We start from the raw sequence: 9,736 nt of genomic DNA, 5'->3' as shown, positions 1-9,736 counted from the left end.
TCCTCCAACCTGGAAACAAATTAGTCTAATGAAGCCATGAGTTAAAATGGAGAAAGGATGTAAAGGCTGGAGAATATTTATGTCTGTGCTCGTGTGTCAAAAGCAGCACTGAGCTCTGGGTGCTACATTTGTCACTGGAATTAGGTGCTTCCTAGATGTGGTGGCATATCCAGGACCTGGATTTTGCCATCAGCAGGAACAGTCACTCCTGAGTGGAAATCTGAGGCAATTAGAGACTGCAGAGATGTGGGGGCTCAGTACAGACATGGGGGCTCATCAAAACCAAGGGTCTAAAAAAACCCCAAATACCAGTGTCAGCCTCCACTGAGTCAATCCACCTTGAGGGACACATTTTGCTCTGGCACAAGCTCCCTGGTGACAGCCCCATGGAGCCTGGCTCCAGTGGCCTCTACTAAATGGGAAACCAAATCTCAGGGGCTGGGAAGAAAAGAAATTAGTAACTAAGTATAGTGGGATGGCAGCTCTCTGTGGGTTTATTGTGCAAGTGTTTAAGCAGACAAAGGCTATAATTAAACTGCCCAGGAATGTATAATCACAGAAAGGAAGGTTTTTGCCCTGCTCCTTCCCTGCAGACTTTGGGGGAGAAATGAAATTACATCACAGGGAAGGGAACTGATCCACACTTAACCCTCATCTTCTGCTGCACCACCCAGCACCCCCAGGCTTGGGCTGGTTGCTTTGGCCACCTATAAAAGTCACCATGGACTGTAACTCCTGGCATGAGCAGGTTTGAGGACAGCCACAGGCTTTTCCACTGCACACCATGGCAAGCCTGCTGATATATAGCCCAGGTCTGAGCTCTGCAGCAGAGTGCAAAAGGTTCAAGCGACCTAGTAAAGACCGTGCCAGTACCAGAGAACAAGTCCCTGTAGGCTTCAGCTGAGCCATTCTCACCGCTTTATTCTCTCACTCCCATCCTAATGTGCTTAACTATAAATGACCCCTTTATTTTTTATATCTCCATTTCATTTTTCCCCTTCTTCCAAGAAAGCAGTAAAAACAGGGAAGCCAAGAAGCAGAGCTCTTATTATAAAGTGAGTGCTGACACAGAGCAATTCTGGGGACCTCGCAGCTCTTGTTGAACATTTGTAACATCACAAGGAGCCTCTGGGCTTCTCCTCTGAGAACCAAACCCTAATCCTGCTCCCAGGCGCCCAGAAAAAGCCTATTAGGATCACACAGGCAGAGGTGAGCTGCTTCTGGTCTGGAGGCCCTGACATTCACTGGTGAGCTTGGCACTATTTTATTCCCAGTTTTGCTGGGTGTTTTATTCCATGCTGGGGTTCTATGCAGGGATGGCAGGTTGGGGGTGAAGACAACCCAGCTGAGCAGGCCCTCCCAAACACCACCCCTTCTTTTGTGCTCTTTGTCTCCAATATGCAGAAGATGCTCAGCCACCCTGGGCAGAAGGACAACATCTTGCTGTTTATTAGTATAATTTTTAAAGGTGCCTCATTGTATTTATTTGCCATGTAGTTAAACATTTATTATTTATATTTAATTTTCCCAGATTCAAAGGGGCATCACTAGTGGCTGAGTGTCTGCAGATTCAGTGCAGCTCCTTCACACACTTATTTATGTAACCTTGGCCTCCCCCGAGGGGCTCCCGTTTCACTATGTGCCATCGGCCTCTTAATTGGCCTCACAGATCACGCCTTCTCCTTCGGCTCACCCAGGTCCCTGTGACTCGTAATTTCTAAGATATTAAATGTGGTTGAAACAAAAGAGTTCAGTGAATTAAAGCCAGGAAATTTCCTATCCCTCCTAAACCTCTGCTGCCAATTCCCTCTCCAGGGTGATGGCCAGACTGGGGTCATCTCCATTGGTCTGGAGGGCTCAGGGAATGACCAGGCTGTGTCCTGGGCAGGGTGGGGACATCCCAGCCATTGCTGTGCCTGGCTTTGCACCCAGCTGTGTCTTCTTGGTAAGAGCATTTGGTGCTAATTAGTCTCCAAGCAGCTGATTAACCCATGGGGATGTAGGGACGCTGTTTTTGCTATAAGATACCACAGGAGAGGCAGGACTCTCCTTGGGACTGTTTTGCACAGCCAGTCCAGCCCCCTTGGATGGACAGTGGGGAGGGGGATGGGGGACACCCATCCCAGCCTCTGAACCACCCCAGAGCCCCCTCTCCTCACTCCTGAGCACTCTAGCTTTCATCCAGCTGAAGGCTTGGGTACCAAAATTGTAGGGGCAGCCAGGCTGGACCTCTCACAAAGACATAGACTCTGGGCTCTAAAAATGTAATTTTCAGAGCCATGGAGACCAGGAACTCTCATTGGCATTTCCTGAGAAGTAAAACCACACTGAGACGAGAGCTTTGGACATTCCTTTTGTGACACACCTTCCTGCCAATGCACCCCAAACATCATAGGGGCACATCTGACCCAAAGATGCTGCATTCCACTTCCAGCCACCAGCCCTGATGCTTCACGAACAAATGAAAATGCACTTGAAGGTATTAAACTTTATTTTAGACAATACAGATCCTGTAGCAAGGCAAAGACATCTGGACAACTCAACCACGTGAGGTTTTCAGTAGGGTAACTAAACATCTGGGTGAAGGGGCTGATAACCCCAGTGCATTTTTACCTAGTCACCAGCTGTTAGAGGAACTTCACTCCCATAGGTAAAGCTATTTCAACATTAATGGTTTTATACCTTCTCCTTAAATATATCGCAGGTTATACTTGGAGATGGAATTTGGGAGTAAACATTGTTATTCTGGAGCTGTCATCTGTGAGTAATCACAGACCTAATTGAAGCTGGCCAGCCTATTAAATAAACATTCTGCATAAACAAGGGAGCAAAGAAATACCCTTTAGTTTGGTAATAGTTGAAATGATGGAAACCAGTACCTGAGTCAGGGACCAGGCAGATGGGGTTGGAGCAGCAGGACAGCCAGGGAGGGAGGTTTTCCCCAAGCAGTGTGCTACAAAGCAGCAAGAGGCAGAAAGCACCAGCAACCAGCTTTAGGAAGGAGAGCAAAGAGAGTGCTTCACTGGGGCAGGATGCTGGCCATGGGTGCTGGATTTTGGGCACTGCAGTCTGGAGGGGTCTGGCTTTGTTGCATCCAGGCAAACACAACTCCCCACCACCCACTGTTAATAGCTGGGCTAAGGCTTGCAAAATTGCCTAATAGAAATCATCCTCCCAGCATCAAATACTGCCTAATCACCCCACTGAAATGGGCAACAACACAATCTTGCAGCGTTTCTTGTGTTCCTTGGGGAACCACCTAATCCTCCCTGTTGTCTGCCAGTTTTTCCTTGTCCTTGAGAATTTCATGCCTAGGAGAGGCTGCAGCTTCCGAGAGCTTTCAGCACTCGCTGCTGGGGGCTCTGCTCTTGCTGCAGTGCCAGGGTGGCACAGGGGCATCCTGTGCTGCAGAACAGGCAAATCTTCACCCCAGTGAGTCCCACAGCATCCCGCCCCTCCTCGCCCTCCCGCCAGATGTTGCGCGGCTGTGTGCGAGCGGCGCTGCCTCCTTGGGAGGCGATGAGAAGAGGGTGATGCACTGAAGTGACATGCTCAATTTCCCCCAAAGATGGTGCAGCCACAATAACATTTCTCCTGCTGATGGCGTCCGTGTGGCTCTCCCTTTTCACTGGAGCCATGTCACACGCTGGGATGTGGTGGGAGCGTGTGTGCACCTTCTGTTCCCCGAGCCAGCCCTGCCTTTCTGGGGAGGATGAGGTGCCTGGCCTTCCGTGGGTAGTTTAAGAAAAACACTCTCCCAGTGATCAGTGCCTGTATGAAGTAGATGTATGGTTTCAATTCTGTCCTTGAGCCATGGATCATTTAATGTTGTCAACACATATACATCCTTCTCAAACATCCCACTGAGAATTTCTAGGGACCGTAGACAGCTTAAAGCTAGCGTTACAGCAGCAGCAGCTTCATATTTGCTTTCAGATCCACGTGCATTTTTTAATACTAAAGCTTGCATAATTGCTGCTGAATTTCTAAGCAACTTCTTCAAAGGGGCAGAGGCACATTAGCAGTAGAGAACTGCTGGTGGAGCAGAAACAAGGCCTGTTGTTGGCTCATGGTTTGCCAGCAGCTGCTCAGAGATGGTGTTTGAGGAGCCCTGAAGAAGGGCTGGGTTGGGACCTCCCAGCTCGGCGTGTGCTTGAGCATGTTTTCTTCCTGACCATTGGGGCACCTGGCATGTGCTGCCAAGCAGCCACTGCTGCTGCCTGCATTAAAAGCATTTTAGTGATGCACTTATTTTGCCAGGAAAGCTTGCACTGACATCTTGCCTTGGAGAAAAAATATAAAAAACTAGGATATGGCTCTGCCACCTTTTTTTTTCTGTTGTTTCTTGTGTGTGAGGTCTGGATTTGCCTAGCACAGTGAGGTGCTACATGCAATGAAGATGCCCTGCCAGGTGAAGGGTCCATCACAGGGCTGATTGAGGCAGGGCTATAAAAGGGAGGACAAGGTGGTTCCTCAATGTAAGAGAAGGATTCCCTGGTCTTTCCCAGCTGGTGGAAATGGAGTTGCAGCTGGGAAAGGGCCAGTATATTCTGGTTTGGGTGTTGCAGTCTGTCTGTGATGTCCCTCTGAGGTGTGCTGCTGTTGCATGGGAAGGACATCGGCTCTGGCTGGGATGTCCATCACCCCAGACTCAGTTTCCCCTGGGTAAAGGGCAGTGACCACCACAGGGAGAAGGTCACCCTCCTCTTTTTAAGCTGCTAGCTGCTCTCTTGGGTGCTGAGGGAAGAGACCAATGTGCTCTGGCTGGGGTCGAGAATGGGAGGCTGTGGGTTTGCTGCAGAACCTGCACCAGACTCCTCCTGAGAGGGCTGGATGAAGCTGGGTACCCCAAGGCCCCTTTGCCTTTGGAAATGCAGAAGGGCTGTGGGTGATGATGGCTCCCTGAGCACCCAGCATTTGGGGCTGGGGATGCAGGGCTCTGCTGCAGGCATGGGAGGCAGCTCCTTCCTTCTTCCCCTGAGAAAGGGCATTTCTGGGGGAGACACCAACCTGAGGCCCTCCCCTGTGCTGAGGGAGTTGCCACCTCTCCATCCCCCCTGCTGCCACAGAGCCTGCACAGTGCTACCTCCAAGGCACCTGGTCAGCCAAACTCCATTTACTGTGTCTTTATTTATTATATTGGAGCCCAGGGTAATTACTTTATAACTCTGAACATTAAATATCATTTGTCTTGTTCCAGTAGGTCCAAATCTTTATGAATTTTATCTGATGCTTGCTCCCTTCAATTATCTGTCATCAGAAAAAGTTTACTGCTGCTGCAAAAATATCAATTTGCCAGAGGTTGCAATACATTTACTCCCCACCTCTGTAATTTACAAACTTACATTCCATGATTAGAAAGAAAAATGGCTAATAGAAGAAATATTCATGCAAAATCGATACTGAATAAGATGCTGCCACCTTTTGGCTTAACCTAATTCTACATCTGGGGCCAAATTCATCCCTGGTGTAACTGCTTTCCTGGGAGAGTGGCTACAGCAGCCCTGGAGCTGGCTGTGAGGGATGGAGTGGGATGGGGAAATGAAGCATGATCCGGGGGGCTCAGCCCCAGCTGTGAATGGGGTGTGGGAAGCTGAGGTGTGTGGTTTGCAGGGTCTGGTAAGAGGAAATATTCCACAGTTGTGTGTCTGCAACAGAAGTTTCCTTCTTGCACACCCAGAGTCAGAGTGGAGGTTCCTGGCAGGTTTTTCTCTCCCTCCAGCCATCCAGGACTGCCCTTGGAGCTATGTCCTGACACAGGGACCAGCCTTGGGCTATGGGCTCGTGTCCCTGCTGATGTTCCTGAAAGGGGGATTGGGATGTGAGGAGGCTCAGCACACGGCTGACGCTGTTTAACCAAGCTCTGAACTTGTTTGATGGTTCATCTGAGCCTGTAGGCAGCCTCCACCCTGCCTGACAGTGTGCAACACAGCGGGACTGGCAGCACTGGCAGTCCTGGGAGCTCCTGAATGCACTTCTTCTTCAATGACATGTCACTGCAACGGGCCGTGGAGCCCCAGTACTGCTGGGCTTTCAAAAGAAAACAAACCAGTGTTTAATTTTCACAGCAAAGATATTCCAAAGTGCGAAGTGCTACAGCAGAGCAATTGCAACGCTGCTCTGTCTCCTTGCTGAATGACACAGGGGTTTTTCAGCTGAATACCAGCAAGCACATGATTAAAAGCTCTTAGGATTCTGCTGTTGTGGGATTTCCAGCAGAACTTGCTATTTCTCTCATATCTTGCCCCTTTGTTTCCCCAAGTTCAGGGTAGAGTCTGAATTCGGTAATTGCCACCTGGATTTGCTTTGCTGTCTTCCCAAGGAACTTGTTTGAATAAATTGAATTGGCAAATGCATTGTTCAGCTGCACAGCGTTGTGTCAGGAATAATGCAGGTATTTCCAGGCGCTCTATTACTGTTCTGAGCACACTGCCAGGGACAGCGAGCCCGGGCAGGAGAGCTCCCTTTGAGCTGCTCCCTCTGCTTCCTCTTCCAAAAGAAACAGGGCTTTTTGGCTGGTTGCTCCATGCTCTAAAGCAAGAGCAGAAGGAGCTGCTGGAGCTCCCTCAGCAAGTGCAAACCCCTTCATTCACTGGGGAATTTTCATTTAATATATCCCAATGGCTTGCATTTGTGTTTCCTTCACTAAAGCAGACTTGGGTGCAGCAGTCACCTTGTTTTTTGTGGAGCACTTGAGCAGTCAGCCCCACAGATGCCAGCATTAGGTTTGTGTCAGCAGAGCTCAGGCAGTGTGGTGGGGACAGACAGGTCCTGGGGGTGAACCCCCTGAGAAGAACAGGGCATTAAACTGCAGGGCTTTGCTACAAGACCCCAAGAACTGGGTTAGACTGAGGAAACTCAGCATTTAGGAGCTCAGGAGCCAAATCAAGGCACTAACCAAGTGCTGGCAAAGTTCCTTGGGCTTGGGGCTGCACTGGTGCTTCTAAGATGGAAGTGATCTGAATATGCCAAGGTATGGAGTTTAAAGTTCCTCAGGGATAGAGGCTCACCTGAACCCCTCCTAGCATGTCACAATAATACTAAATATTTGATATTTCAAGGAAAATATACATGTGCACAGCTTTCCCTTTTTCACTGACTTATGGGCATGGCTTAGTGCTGGGTTCATGGTTGGACCTGATGAGCTTAAAGGTCTTTGCCAACCCAAAGAATTCTATGATTTGATGGCCAAGTTCTGTGTGAGAAATGAGCTCTCCTGCCTGCAGGTCCCAGGAGGGTGGGGGCACAGTCAAGGTCAGACACACCATGCAGGCACAGCCATCACTGTGACACTCACACCTCTCCCAGTGCCAACAAATTACTGTGCTGGCAGGGACAGGAGCCCAGGACGCTCCGAGGGAAGCTGTAGCCAGTGAGAGATGGCACCACAACTCTGCCAACCTTGTGCCTGCACTGCAGGGTGACCAAATTTCCTCGGGAGATGCAGGGGACTCACAGGTGAGTGTCTCAGCCCTGTTCCCCGGGACAGGGCATCACCTCCTTCCTCAGCTGGGAGGGCTGCCCGGTTATTCACACCCCCAGGGTCTCAGAGGGGGGATTCCGGCCGGCCAGGTGAGCAGGGTGCAGCAGGCACAGAGGTGACCCCGCCGGGCGGGTTAGCAGGGACATGGTGCCACCTCGTGGCACGCGGCTCCGAGTGCCACACGTCCCTGTCCTTGTGGCATGGACATCTTCCCAACGGGAGCATCACCTGCCGGGGGCTCCACCGCCTCCCAGGGCTGCTGGTGGCTGCACCGCGGGCTGGTAAAGGCCACCTGTAAATGGGTGTTTGGGGTGGGTGTTTGGGGTGGGTGGGTGGGGTAAAACAGCAGAACAGCCAAAATTCTTGTCCTACCCCCTAGTCCCAGTGTTGTCTGTAAAGCAGGTATGACCCAAATCAGAGTCATCACTTTTGGAGATGATTTCCTAAGGGCTGTCTGCCTACTATGGGATTCATGTCCTAAGGGGCCCTTCTCCCCTGTTCTGCAATTCCTCCCTGGATTTGTTTCCTCTTGGCTCCCAAGTTCTTCCAGGAACCCCCTGCCTATCCTCCCCTGCTGACCTGCAGAAGACTCACTCATCTGTACCAAAAATGGGTTTGGTCCCCTCCTGTGGTGACAGTGCAAACCAAAACCCACTTATGAGAGATCAGCTTTTGTTCTTAGTGCTACCAAACAGGAAGAAAGGTGGCTTCATTTATCCAGATAAAAATAAGAATATTAAAGACAATGCTGGGGTTTGGCACTGTTACTAAACCATCACCAGCTGAAATACTTAAGGAACAGAGCCTTGGCTTTTAGTGAAACACTAATTCAGAACCAGAAATGCAATAAATAAGGAGTATCTGGGGTCTAACTTCCCTTGCTAATTGATGCCATTGTAGTAGTGCCTAGGAAATTTGGGGCTCACTAGTGCTGGACTGGGTTCTGTCATGCTGTTTGCAGTATGGACTCAACAAAAAGACAGTTGTTATTCCAGGAAATCTGCCACGGAGATCCCAAATCTTCTTCTGCTAGGTAAGACATTAGAGTTTTATCAGTGACCAGAAATCACCTGATAAGGGATTTATTTCCCCTTTACTATTAGAAAGGCTGTAGGAATGATTCCCACCCTCTGAAACAGCCTTTTCAGAGGTACCCAGCCCACTGGCAGCTTGACTTCTCTTTCTGCCCTTTCCTTTTGGGTTGGAGCATTCCCAAACAGCAAAGCAAATGGATTAATTCTGCTGATTTTTTTGTTCCTCCTGTACAGATCCTTCCTGGATACCCTAAAATCAGGTTGGAGATACACTTGGTGTCAGAGTCAGTGGTAGATATGGTGGGGGTTACCTTTAAAACACCAAGTATGAAATTTTCCCCAGAGGGCCAAGCACTGGAACTGGGAGCATTTTGTCTCTGAAGTTCAGCTGACAAAGCCAAAGGGTTTTTGATATAACCCAAGGAGATGATATAACACTCTTTACAGGCTTCTATCACCAAAAATTAGCTCTCACAGGTGGTCCTTCCTAGTTTATTTCATAATTTAGGAAGAGGTTCTTAAACAGGAGACTGTTCTAGTGAAGAGGTGAGCTCCTGCTGGTACAATGGTATCTGTGTAAATCCGGCAGCAGAACAGGCGCTGCCGATGAGCCCTTAGGCACTTAGCAAGGATTTTCCAAGGAGCCTAAGGGCTGATACACACTTGAAACTCAATGGGATTTAGGTGCCTAAATGCAGTAGGCTGCTTGGAAAATCCCAGCCTTTGAAGTTAAAGTAGTCACTGACAAAAAAAAAAGGCTAAAACCCCTTAAAATAATAAATGTCAGATTAATGCCACCACGAAGGCAGTGGGTGCTCTGAGTTGTGCACCCAAAAAAAGGGAGGGGGAAGTGGCCACTGAAGACAAGCAAGGGGCTCCACCAGCATGAAATGCTCCATCCCTGGTGCTCCTGCTCCATCTGGAATTCCAGTAAGGTTTTTCCACATAATTTCCCTTTCTGATGGATGCCTCCTTGTGTGGGAATGATCCAGGACGTTTGGCTGGGGACATACAATGTGTGAGAAAAACATTAAAAATGCTTTTTAATTCTTTTGTGGAGAAGACTCTTAGGGCATTAAAAGTTGGAGAACTCATCTTCATTATTTCTCTTTAAAGTTAGTTATGAATTGAGAGTGGCTCTGCTCATATTTCTCTTTTATTTGCTATCTCCCCAGGCTAAAGTGTTGTCTATTTATCTTACAGATTAGGTTACTTTTTA

The sequence above is a fragment of the Catharus ustulatus genome, chromosome 16 (genome assembly GCF_009819885.2).
Source record: "Catharus ustulatus isolate bCatUst1 chromosome 16, bCatUst1.pri.v2, whole genome shotgun sequence".
Taxonomy (NCBI): domain Eukaryota; kingdom Metazoa; phylum Chordata; class Aves; order Passeriformes; family Turdidae; genus Catharus; species Catharus ustulatus.
The sequence above is the reverse complement of the archived record's forward strand: the minus strand, read 5'-3'. Positions refer to the sequence as shown.